Source organism: Protopterus annectens, chromosome 1.part2, assembly GCF_019279795.1.
Source record: "Protopterus annectens isolate FY-2018-M chromosome 1.part2, PAN1.0, whole genome shotgun sequence".
NCBI lineage: Eukaryota > Metazoa > Chordata > Ceratodontiformes > Protopteridae > Protopterus > Protopterus annectens.
In genome coordinates, this window is record NC_056727.1 from 562,194,089 (window position 1) to 562,207,667 (window position 13,579).

The window sequence follows — 13,579 nt, forward strand, 5'->3', positions numbered from 1 at the left end:
TTTAACAGAGTTTACCACACACACATACACACACACACACACACACACACACACACACACACACACACACACACACCAATGCTTAAAGGGTTTGTACATAGGGTGTGCCCCCAAAACCAAGATAATGTATTGAATGCAGTCATTGCCTAGGGTTGCGTCCTCTTCCTCATGTATGCTGTGCCTGTTATAATACAAACATAAATAATATTTATCTAGGATACACCCCTTCCCTTTCCCAGCCATGCAAAATTAATATAGATTAGCTCTTCATTTAGGGTATATCATTCTCAGTTTATGATCTTACAAAAGTAATATATAAACCTGCGTTTGCGAATGATTGCCTTTCTCATCTCCCATTCCGTGCACTTTAATAAACTACTCATTTCCAGTTTATCCACCCCATTTCCTGCTAAAACTTGCAGAGAAGCACTTTCATGTCCACATTGTGCTGCTGTGGTACATACTGTCTCACTGATATGTACCATGGCAATTCATGAATGAGAATCTTATGCAATTTATTTGTACACATTTTACATTTTCCTTAGTTGTCACAGTCTTGTAAGCCTGAAACAGTGTGGCACAACCCAAAAGAATATTATAATTTATAAGCATGGGATGGCAAGTGTTGACGACATATCCTACAGCATACAAGACTCCCCTTGCAAGCTAATAAGAGAACAAAAGAATAGTACATTTTATTTTCAGGAAAGAGGCTGCTCTCTTGTTAGAGTCATAGCATCATGCTGTATGCCTTAAATATATAATGTGCAGCTTGCCCCATTGCAAAGCAGCCCCCCATATCAAAGCATCATGTGTAGATATACTTATAGAAAGATGCTGTCTTACAGTCTTCTACCTCAGGGAGCATTAACATGGAATGTCCTTATATTTTTTAATTTCTCCAGATGTTTAAAGTTTATATTACTTTGACACGGATGGTCTCCATAAAGTAAGTTATTCTTAACAACTGAGGGACTTTAGTGGATAATCTGAAAATAATAGATAAAGTGGAAGATGATCCAGTGTATATTTATAAGAGGGCAAGAAACCTAAAAGATATATATTCCTATATTTTTAAATCTCTAACATATAATGATTTCTTAAAACGAACAGGAGGAATATAAATGTGAAGTCTTCAGTTCATATAGATTTATTGCCAACTCTCCATATTTATATCATAAGAAAATAGCTTTAAAACTTTCTGTTTTTTTACATGTGGTTTAACAAAGGAGGTGTATATCATAAATCATTCTTAGTGCAACACTTTCAGGTAAGAAGCTTCACATTCAGATACATGAACACCAGTGGGTGATGCAATTTAGAAATAATAATAATAATGCTCTCTATATGTATACAGGTACAAGAAATTTTACTTTAATGTCATTAATAACGTGAAAGAACTTGTCAGAGGAGGTAATAGAAAAAGTCAATCAGATCTAAAGATGTTTAAGTGGCAGGTATAGTTGGACAGACCCTTATAACATTGTTGAAGACAACAGTAATGAACATAGTAATGACAAATAGAAGTCAACAAGGATGAAAATATCTCCACAATTATTCAGTGATTTTTTTTTTACTGCTATATGCACTTTGAAAAGTATGTGGTATTTCTTAGACAGTCTTAGAATTTGCCATAATGAAGCAGAAGAAAACCACCTTTCTGTGCAATGGTAAGTGCATTGCAAACTGACGCTTGTTCCTTAAATGCTTATGCTTCAAAACACAAATTTATCTTTTTCCTTCTGTAGCACTCTTGTGAAATATGTGTTTATGTAATGAAGGATACTGATCACAAAATCTACCATACACAACTTAAACACAGGTCCAGCAGATTTGATAGTCGCTTACTTTAACAACAGTTTCATTACTTTGAATGGATGACCATATATGATGAGGCTGCTATTTATCATAATACACCCAGATGTCTCCTAATACAGTGACATTAATATGTAAGTGACAAACACATGCACACAGTTTATTTTGTGCAATAAATTGTACCAGGAAATGTAAGAATATTTCTGTGCAAATGGTAGGCATATTATGGAGTTCAGTGGTACATTAATCAGTACGATTTATACACCTTAGTAAAAGCTTCACTGATGGTGATATAGTGCATTTAAAAGGAACAATGATTTGCAGTGGCCTCCACTAATCCACAGGATATAAAGGCTTGCCATCTCCAGTTAGTCTGGTAAACATTTTCTCCTTATCCAGCGTATGTCGCCTTTTTGGAGAAGAAGAAATGACAACCATTAATCTTTTCTTCACATCATCTACGTGATTCTGCTGCAGTTGTACCATGTGAAGAACACCACATGTACACAGAGGTTTCCTGTCAAGTAATCCTCATTACTGACTTTGGGAAGCCAAATCTATAAGTATTCCAATGATTCCAGAAAGGAATATCAGAGAGGCATGGGAGTGTACAGAGGAAGCGCTCCTGGTACTATAGGATTTGAGATATCATGTAATATAGTTATGTTTGCAAACACAAGGTTCTTTACCAAATTCTGGCATATCTGTCTATATTTCAGCAAATGTATTTTTGATTTCATCTGATTTCTTCTGGTTATATGAATGCTAATGCTAGAATTTATTTTCCCAGTAAAGCAAATCTACTGTCATTGTCAAATCGGGGGTGCAACTTTTGAATATGCCTTCAAACAATGTGGCAAAAGTATAACCAACAGCTCTTTGGTAGAGTGTTAGCCAAGCTTTTCCTCACACTGTTTACTGCACCTTTTTCAAAGTTGGACAGTGACATCACTGATGCTAATGAGCAGTCGTTCTCATCACGTGCATCATGCAGCGTATTCTAGGATGAGCTGTGACATTGTACACTTTGATGGAAGGATGGCATACATAAGAAGCAGTAGTACACTGTACTCACCAATTCCTACAGTAGCATGCAGTCTGGACACTTGTTTGCACTCACTAGTACTGAGAGGATATGCGCCATCCACCATTAGAAATGGTGCTTGATACAGGCTTATTAAGTTATAAAGCGTTGTCATAAGAACTATGTCAGAAAATCCTGATTTGTTTGTACTGTGTTTAATAATGAAAATTCCACACTTAAGTGGCAATGTATTTTAAATTAAATTTGTAATATCACATATGTCTTTCTCTGTAAAACCTGCTGTTTGTACTCTTTACTTAAAGGTTTCACTATTTAGTGGGTGAGTAGCTACAAATTCAGATGTGCTAGGCACAACCTCAAACAGTATCTGAAAACATTTGTCCATTCTCGTGTCTACCCTTTTCCTAATCATCATCTTCTTTCAACTGTTCCCATTAGGGGTCGCCACAGCGGATCATCTGTTTCCATTTCTTCCTGTCCTCTGCATCATGCTCTTTCACACCAACCACCTTCATGTCCTCTCTCACCACATCCATAAACCTCATCTTAGGCCTTCCTCTTTTCCTCTTACCTGGCAGCTCCATCCTTAGCATCCTTTTCCCAATATACCCAGCATCCCTCCTCAGCACATGTCCAAACCAACGCAATCTCGCCTCTCTTGCTTTGTCTCCAAACTGTCCAATCTGAGCTGACCCTCTAACATACTGATTCCTAATCCTGTCCATCCTAGTCACACCGAGTGCAAATCTTAACATCTTTAACTCTGCCACATCCAGCTCTGACTCCTGCCTTTTTGTCAATGCTACCGTCTCCAACCCATATAACATAGCTAGTCTCACTACCCTCTTGTAGACCTTCCCTTTCACTCTTACTGGTACCCGTCTGTCACAAATCATTCCTGACACTCTTCTCCACTCATTCCACCCTGCCTGTACTCTCTTCTTCACCTCTCTTTCACACTCACCATTACTCTGAACTGTTGATCCCAAGTACTTAAACTCATTCAACTTTACCAACTCTACTCCCTGCATCCTCACCATTCCTCTACCCTCCCTCTCATTTACACACATATATTCTGTTTTAGCCCTGCTGACCTTCATTCCTCTCCTCTCTAAAGCATATCTCCACCTCTCCAGGGTCTCCTCAACCTGGTCCCTACTCTCACTACATATCACAATGTCATCTGCAAACATCATAGTCCATGGGGCCTCCTGTCTAATCTCATCTGTCAACCTGTCCATCACCACTGCAAATACAAAAGGGCACAGAGCTGATCCTTGATGTAATCTCACCTCCACCTTAAAAGTATCTGTCACTCCCACCACAGTCCTCACCAATGTCACACTACCCTTGTACATATCCTGTACAACTCTTAGATACTTCTCTGCCACTCCTGACTTCCTCATACAATACCACAACTCCTCTCTAGGCACCCTGTCATATGCTTTCTCTACCCTTTTCCTAATGGTTTCCCTAATTAGGCATAATGAAACACTTATGGGGTCAGAACCATGGTGATGCCATGCAGACTTATTAATTGCTCTCCTTTACTTATTGCTATAGTCACACATCCACCCTTGCATTTCTCTGAATTCTTCCTAATGCAGCACCATTATGTTTTCTCAGCAGATGTCTTCTCCAGATGGTATTGAAAACCATTTATATTAAGTAATGGTTTACCTTTTGTGACTGAGCTGTGTCATAAGTTGAACCAATCATTCCAGGAAAATATAAAGTTTTTGATGATTTGGTGGACTTCCAAGATGGCTGCACACTGATCAGCAGCTTAACTTCAGTTCTCCCAGTGTGAAAACAGAAACTGAGAAACAGCAGCCAAAGATATTGTCAGCATGAGTAAAATACAATTACTGGCTAGTAAGTACACTGTCTGGATGCCTGCAAAGAAGAAACTAAGACAACCTAAAAAAGATCAACTAGAAAATATGAAGAGAAAATGTGACTGGGAAGATCCTGTAGCTGTTCAGCAAAAAGCACTTCAAGTTCTAACTTTGGTGCAAGACATGGGTTCCAGTAATCTAGTGGAAAAAAGAAGTCAAATGTGCTCAAAGCTGATTAGAATAAATGAAACACTGAAGGAGTATATCAAATCAAATAATAAAATGCTGGAAAAAAATGGAAGAAGCCTTAAACAGGTATTCGGATAAGATGATAAAACTGCAAAAATAAGACGCTGAAATGAAGAAAAGGCTGGCTGAGTATGAGACTGCTGAAGAAGAGGTTTTTAAAAATGGCAGAATTAGAGGACAGAGCACATAAGGAAAATATGAGATTTTCTGCTGTACCAGAGAAATTAGGACAGACTGTATTAATTCATGAAGGCACAAATAATAACCAACTTGACTTGTATTCCACAGCAGGAACTGTAAACTGAAAGGGCACATCATGTGTATGCTCCAAGTATGGCCACGAGAAAGCAACCAAGACCTTTATTAGTAAAGATGCAAACCTACCTGCAGAAAGAGTCAATCTTGACAAAATTGTGGCAAAATGGCAAAGTATTAAAAGGTGGAGACAATAGAGTACACCAGGCAGAAGAGAAACTAAATTATTCCTGTAATCAGAGAATGTCGAAATGCAGGTGTGAGATTCAAGTTGCTGTATCTAGCTGTCTTCAGAATATATTTTCCTGGAGGGTCAAAGTAATTTTTTAATGCAGAACAGGCTAAGGAAAAAATGTAAAAGTTTGTTCAGCAAAAAAAAAATTAAGTTGTGTATACAGTATGTTAGTTGATGTGGCTGTTCTAACCATTTTAGGCTTTTCAGTGCTATATAGTGGTGGGTTCTGAAAAGGGTATGTGCTGCAAATTTAGCAACTTTGTTATAACATTGTTCAAGTTTTAATTTTTGTGAAGCTTGGCGGTTAATAAGGATGGGAGTGCCATAAAGAAGAGCGGGGAGGAGAAAGTAGTGGCACGTGTAGTTTTAGTTGCATCGGTGAGAGATGTTTTGTCTCTGTAAAGTATCCCTAGTTTGTGATGATTTTTTTATACAATTTTGTATATGCAGATCAAACGTAAGATTATCATCCACTATCATGCCCAACATTTTTCTATGATAAGTGATTTTAATGGTTGTATTATCAAGACAGAGGACTTTAAATTTTGTTTTTTTTTTCCATGAGAGAGGGATTTGGAGAAAAAACAGTAGTAGTTGTCTGTTTTGGGTTGAGCATAAGTTGTGAGTTATGAAGCCATGTATCAGTGGCTGTTAAAGTTTCTTGAATAATTTTCTTGGAGGTGTACCATATTTTCAGATGTGCAAATGAGAGTGGGATCATCTGCGCATTGTGTTAGGGTGGCCTGTTGTGTGGAGGTATAGAGGGTGTTGGTGAAAATATAAAATAGGAAGGGACAAATGCTAGACCCTTGTGGCACACCGGTGATGACTGGGTGGTAAGGAGAGAGCGTGGAGTGCCATTTTACTGACTGATACTTATTGGACAGGTAGCTTTTGAACTACAGAAGGATGGCCTGAGAAAGACCTAGTGAGGACATTTGAAGTAGAGGTTTGCTGTGATAAAATGTGTCGAAGGCTTTAAACAAGTCTAGAAATAAGGAAGAGACTAGTTTGCCATTATGTCTAGCATTATTGACAGTATCTATATAGGTTAAAAGGGCAATGGATTATTATGGGAAGGATGGAAGCCATATTGTCTATGGGGATGAGAGTTCTCTGTGCAGGAGATAGTCTAGCAATTGTTTTTGAATACATTTTTCAAGCATTTTAGCAAGGGGAGATAAGATTGCTATAGGTCTAAAGTTATTAATGTCTGTTGAATTTCCTGTTTTGTGCAGATAATGTGTGACTTTTTCCAGAGAGAGGGAACATGGAATTCCTGGATTGGCCCATTTATAAGGATTGAGACACGATAGGCAATGCCATTTTCAGGTACTTGCTTGAAAAGTCATCAGCTGAAGAAGAGCACAGTTTGTTTAAGAGTAGTTTTATATAGGATATGGGCACAGGTTTGAAGGTGAAAGTGGATGTGGTAATATGTGGCTTTTGGGCAGAGTTGGGAATAGGTATTGAGGAATCCTTAGTTAGAGATGCTATACTATCTATAAAATAAGAGTTGAACTGTATTGCAGTTTCAAGTGGCGAGTTATCAGAAGAGGGGTTTAGGTTAAATTCTTGGCTGTGATGTAAGATTTCTTTAATGCATGTCCAAAATGGTTTAGGGTCATGCTTAGTGTTATTATGAAAGTTATTATAGTGTAGCTTTTTTGTCTTCATTTATTTCCTTTTTACTACGATTGCAAAGCATTCTGAAGTTTTCAACATATTGAGGTGATTTATATTTTTGCCATTCTTCCCATGCTTTTTCTCTATCCTAAGTTAGCCTTCTACTCTTCTTGAATAGCCAAATTGCATTATTTGTTTTCATTCTCTTCCTTCTAGGAGGTACAGGGCATACCTAAAGACAGGAAAGACCCATGTGTTCCAGCTTTATATAGGCCCATTTCAATTTTAAACCATGATTTTCAAGTGTTTATATCTGCAATTGTTAAAAGAATGGCAAAGGTGATGCCAAAATTGATAGATATGTACCAATGTGGTTTTGCAGAGGGGAAGCAAACATATGTCAACATTAATAGAACAATGAGGATCCAGAGGGAAACAGAATGTAGGACAATAATGCTGTTACTGATGGGTCTCGATGGAGAAAAGCATTCAATAGTATATGCTGGGACTTTATGAGTAGGGCAGTGGAAGCATTTGCAATAATAAGGTTAATTAGAAGTAGATGTGAGGGATTGGAGGGAAAAATTAAAGTGGGAGGGTTCCTGTCTGATAAGTTGTGTCTGAACAGATTAATCAGGCAGGGGTGTCCTCTTTTCCCTTTGTTATTTGCATTACATTTAGAACCATTGGCAAAGAAAATAAGGGACTCAGAAATTCAAGGATATAATTGGTATGGTAGTCAGGAAAAGATGGCTTTATGTGCAGATGATATTATTTTCTATCTGATGGAACCAGAAAAGGACATCTCAGTGTGTTGTGGAATATTCTGAGATAGTTATGTTTTTTCTGGATATAAAATTAATGAAGATAAAACAAAGGCTATAGCTATAAACTATGTACTCACAGATGAATTGGTCCAGAAATACCTATATTTATAGGAACATGATAAAATTAAGTATTTTGAAGTGTGGATAAAAATATTTAGTTATGGCTAATAAGGGTATATGGGAAGAGACTAAATAAAAAATAATACAAAAACTGAGAAATTGTAAGCTCTTGCCTATGGATATGGCTAGCAAGATACAAGCAGCAAAATGTTCTTAGTTACTTTAGTTTTATAAGCAGGTCAGGCATATTTTTACCAACCAGAGGAGAAGTTGTGGACAGTAATTAATAAAGAGTGGAAGGATTTTATTTGGAAGGGGGAGAAGGCAAGAGTCAAGTGTGATAAGTTGATCCTCCCAACCGAACAAGGAGGTTTAGGATTACCTGATTTGAAGGAATATTTTAGAACTACACAGTTAAGGGTTATATACAAAACACAAGCAGAAGGCTACCTTTCTAAGTGGAAATGGTTTATGATGAAGTAGAGTGGTAACTCAAGAAATAAAGAAAGAATGGCATATTGGATGCAGATCCTTAAGGAGATTAGCCAACATAGGCATGGAGAAAGGAGATTCTGCCAAGAGGGATGACTGCAGTTAAGGGTACAGAGAATAGGGAAGAGGGAGCTGAAATTTACTGGAGGAAGCTGGCAAAGGAACCAAGGTATTGGAAACAAATAATTTGAGAAGGAAAGGTAATAGAGTCTGAAGAGGCCAAGAAGACATTTGGATTGCAAGCTAATGATTGCCTTTCCTATCAATGATTGACATCAGAGTATAGACAAATAGAAAGGGATGGGAGAACCCTAAATAAAGATCTGCAATAGTTGAGTTTTTAATTGAATCTAGAACAGAAGCATCTGTTAAAAACAGATAATTAGAAGGGCATACAAAATATTGCATGATAACTATAAGCATCAACCAGAAGAGGTTGTAAAAGATTGGGAAGAGAGATTAGATATGCAATTCACAAAGAAATAATGACATGACATAAGTATGGCTTCCAAATATGCAACAACATCCATAAGGGGTACGATTTTTGCTTGAAAATATTTGCATAGATTATTATATACCCCAGGCAGACTCCAAAGAACCTTTCCTCAAGGAGATGTCAAATGTTGGAGCTGTGATTGGGAAGAAAGAGGTAACTGGGAATATATGTTTTGGGATTGTAGTGAGTTAGCAGACATTATAAATTACCTACAAAGTACTCTGTCAGGAATACTGGGTAGGCAAATTAGTGTATCCAAAGAAATTATTTTTTTTAGCTGAGATACAGGATTTGAATTGCCTAGACAGAGTAAGGCTTTGTTCAGCTTAATTCTGGTGGCTGCCAAAAGCAATTACTAGAAAATGAAGCTCAAAATCTAAAGCAACTATATCTTTAAGTAGTGAATATAAAAGAACAGGAAGTAGGATCTCTAAAAAATGTCAGTAGAACGTTACATAGAAAAAAATGGAAACTGTGGAGGAATACATGTGGAAATTGTTTTTGAGAAGGAATGAGTTTTAAGAGAAGGCAGAAACTGAAACAGTTTTGTAATGTTACTTAGATTACAGGATGTATGAAGATATGTGATGCAGGTTTGTAAATGTGAACTTGTTAATATGGTTTGATTACTTTCCCTTTTCTAAAAATCCTACCTCTGGTTCTCCTTTGTAATATTCAGTACTTCATTTAAAGTTGGCTTAGATATTAATTTCCATTTTCTAATAATTACTTTTCTGACAGCCAATTGCATTAACGTTAGTAAGACCTTAGTATGTTTGGGCAATTCAAACTACGTATCCCAGCTCAAAAGTCTCAGTTCCCTATTTTCAACCAGTTGCTCCCCCAGCATTTCTGTCAAAGAACTCGGTAGCAGATGTTTAAAATCTGCCAACTTGTATTCCCCAAAAACACATTCCCAGTTATCTCTCTCTTTCCCATAATGCTGCCAGCATTTGCTGTCTACCTGAGGAGAAATTCTTTGAGGTATGCTCGGGGTATAAAAATACCAAAACAAACACTTCCAAACAAAAATTCAAGTTTGCCTATGTCACAAGTGATAATTCAATGAAGGTGTTAAAAAAAGTTTGTGAAGCTTCCATTGTTTGCATATCTTTTCATGTGTTGTATAATATAATGTGATTTAAGTAATTTCAAATATAGTAACATCTTTAAAAGTGAACTTCTTCAGAAAACCCATAATATAATTGGTCAATTGCACTGTGCATTTTTACATAAGCAAACATACATAGATATGTGTGTACATAATTCCTGGCAATACAGTCTGTAGGGCACGCCACTGAAATATTTATGAGTTTCATTTAATGTGTAGCAACTTTGCTAGCTTTATTACTGATTACAGGTAAGGAAGAGTTTACAAAAAAATATTACTTATAATACCATCATATGTATGCAAACCATCTTCTTTTCGAGTGTTTATTGGGCTGTTTGTGAATGTAAAAGAAATGTACATACACGATATACAAACCTGCTAACTTAGTCAGAATACTTCATCCAGTTGCAATATGTGGTAGTATTAGCAAAGTACGCTTTATACTTTTTAACTCTGAATGTAATAGTACTTTCTTAATTAACATTCATACTCCATTGCTATTTATGTTATTTTAGACCATAATGCTAAATTTCATGTGTACGATTTTATTAATTATCAAAACCATAACAATGAATATTAACAGTTTTTGATATAATATAGTTTGTTGGTATCCATTTCAGTAAAACACGCTATTGTCCTGTTACATTCTCATTTAACAAATTTGCTATTGTTGTCTTCAGCCATGTAACTGACATTTCCCCCTCAATATATATATATATATATATATATATATATATATATATATATATATATATATATATATATATATAAATACAAATATTTCAAGCATGGGCATTAACGCCCTTCTAGCCTGCCAATATACCAACACACTTGTTCCTATAATAAAAGTTTCCAGCTAGTTCTTACAAATATCTACACTTGTACTTGCTTTAATGTAGTTTTATAGTCTGTTCCATGCATATATACATATATCATATTTATGTAAAATTACAGTACATTTGAGCAAATGTTCAAAATATCAGATGTTCCTTTTATGGCTTAAGAGATTGCATTCTCTTAATGCCAGCTTCTGTGTGTGCTTGATTGCGGTACAGTGGGTAATGTGAATTTACCCATTCCTCCCTGCTTGTGCAGTCTTATAGTCAATATACATAACTAGCAAGTGGTGCACAGGATCCAGTGGGGCTTGCCCCTGCATAAAATAGCTTTTTATCTTTATTTTATTTATTTATTTTTTGCATTTTGGTGTTTTGAGATTCAGTATTTTAGATCCTTTTTTATTGTACTTAAACATTTGACTGCTCATTGTTTGATGCGGTAATCATATATAGCTATAGACAGATAAATATTATGCAGTTGGTCTGGTCATGATGAGCTATCTCTGAGAAGAGTGCACTTAATTTCCACAAAAGTCTTTAAACCATGCATGATAAATATATAATGATACTCTGACAAAGTCTTATCATGTTGCCAGGGTAGTTAGTAGAAGGACAATATGTGTACTTGTTGCCACTCATTCTAGGAGTGATTAAAGCTTGTTGATATTTCAAATACTAATGTCACAGAACCTCAGACCCATGACACAGCCCTTTAGAACAGATATTCAAGAGACTGTTCTCATTGTGAAAAATGTACTGCTGTGGCACTGTTAGTAACATATCTGACACTGAACCAGAAGGTTATGAATTCCTGTCCTTGCCTGGGTTTGAAATTGACTCCACTTCAAACACTGGTATATAAATAAATTTAATGAGGGGTTATTACATTGCTTTGATGTGTGGTCCTTCAAAGAAACCATTAAATTAGGGGCCTGTCTTCCTGTTATGTTACTTTCTGTTGACTGGCCAGGTAGAAATAAAGAAATTCAAGGAATTATTCCAAAAGACAAACTGTATTGCCTTGGTTTCCTGCCAGCTTGCATGGGTATGTGTATATGTTAGGGTGTATGCACTGACAGCACTGTGCAGTCATTCTTCTTGGCATCTTCTGTCTGCTTAGTTAGCATTAATATGTAACATACTTTCCTTCTCATTTTCATGGGTAATTACTGGACTAATGGGGGTTGTTTTAAGTCAAGCCAAGTTTCCCAAGGTGACAATCAAATTCTGTACCTTGTATCTGTAAAGTAAACACCTTAATCATTATACCAACCTCCAACCTGCAACTTTTAAAGAGGTGTATGCCTAAATAGGAACTTGAAACCTGGACCCTCAGATTAAAATTCTCATTGTAATGGTAACAGTAAACTTTATTGTCATTCAAACCATGTTGTTATTGTTATCTTTTGGCTTTTCCCGGTTAGGGGTTGCCACAGCGGAACTACGGTCAGCTAATGATTGGCAGTAGATTTTCATGAATGCCGAGGTGCCAGCTCGACGTTCAACCTTCAACAAAGGCATGCCCATTTACGCATGTCTTTCGAACGCCCACCCAACTGCGGGGAGGACATGCAAACTTCACACAGAAGGCACTCCAGCCGAGAATCGAACGGGAGAACCTCTTGCTGTGAGGCAACAACGCTACCGCTGCATCACCACGTTCAGACCATACACAAAAAAATTGCACAGCTGAACAAAATTTAGTTTCTCCAAGCTCATATACACACCGACACACTCATATAAACATAAATACAACAACAATGCACAAAAACACAACAACGGCAGAGACTGAGCCAACCGAAGGCACAAAAAGTTTCATCAACCATGCATGATTCATTTACGATCACAGCTCTTCTGCTCTAGATGCTGTAGTGACAAAGATATCTGGGCTTCTAAAGAATCATTGAGACTGATGGGACTTGAATCTACAATCCCCATTTGAGGAGGCTCATGCCTTATACATTAGGCCATTGAACCAACCCTTTCATTTTAGGCAATTTTCTATATGTACATAAGATCACAAGTTGAGTTTTCCTATGCTGTAGATCAAAGACTATTAAGGAACATGGAGTCTGTGATATTAAATGCAAATTAACTATCCTCAGTCCATTAATCATCTGTCTCTGGAATGGGCTTCCCATACATGTGAAGCAGAGTTCCTCCCTAACCCAATTCAAGTGTAAAAACAACTGGAAATTCATCCCTGACTTGGCAACTATGTCTCTAATGGACACAGGCAACCTGTAAATGGTTCATCTCCCAGGCCCCTGCTTGTAAATGTTTCATCTCCTAAGCCCCTGCTTACACTTATCAAGGGTACCAGAGCTCGTGAGAGATTTGGAATGCATGGCTAGGCTTAAAAAGGCCCTTGTGGTCATTATCCTAGTAAACACCTATGACCTTTTTAATTAATGTTGTTTTTGAATGTAGGTCGACAACTTATGGCTCCATTGCTGGTCAAAAGCTTATTCCAACATCAACGGTCTGACTGTATTGTAAGTCGGTCTTAGTGGTATTATTTGAACTGATAATACGTTTTGTACTACAATGCTTACATGATTTATAGTGATTGTATGGCTGAATACCAGAGAAGGCTGTTAGTTCATTGTTTCTCATGACCTTAAATGGTTGCTAGTAAGATTTGTTGGTACCAAACATGCTTGGTAGTCCTTCTCCACAGGTGATGATTCT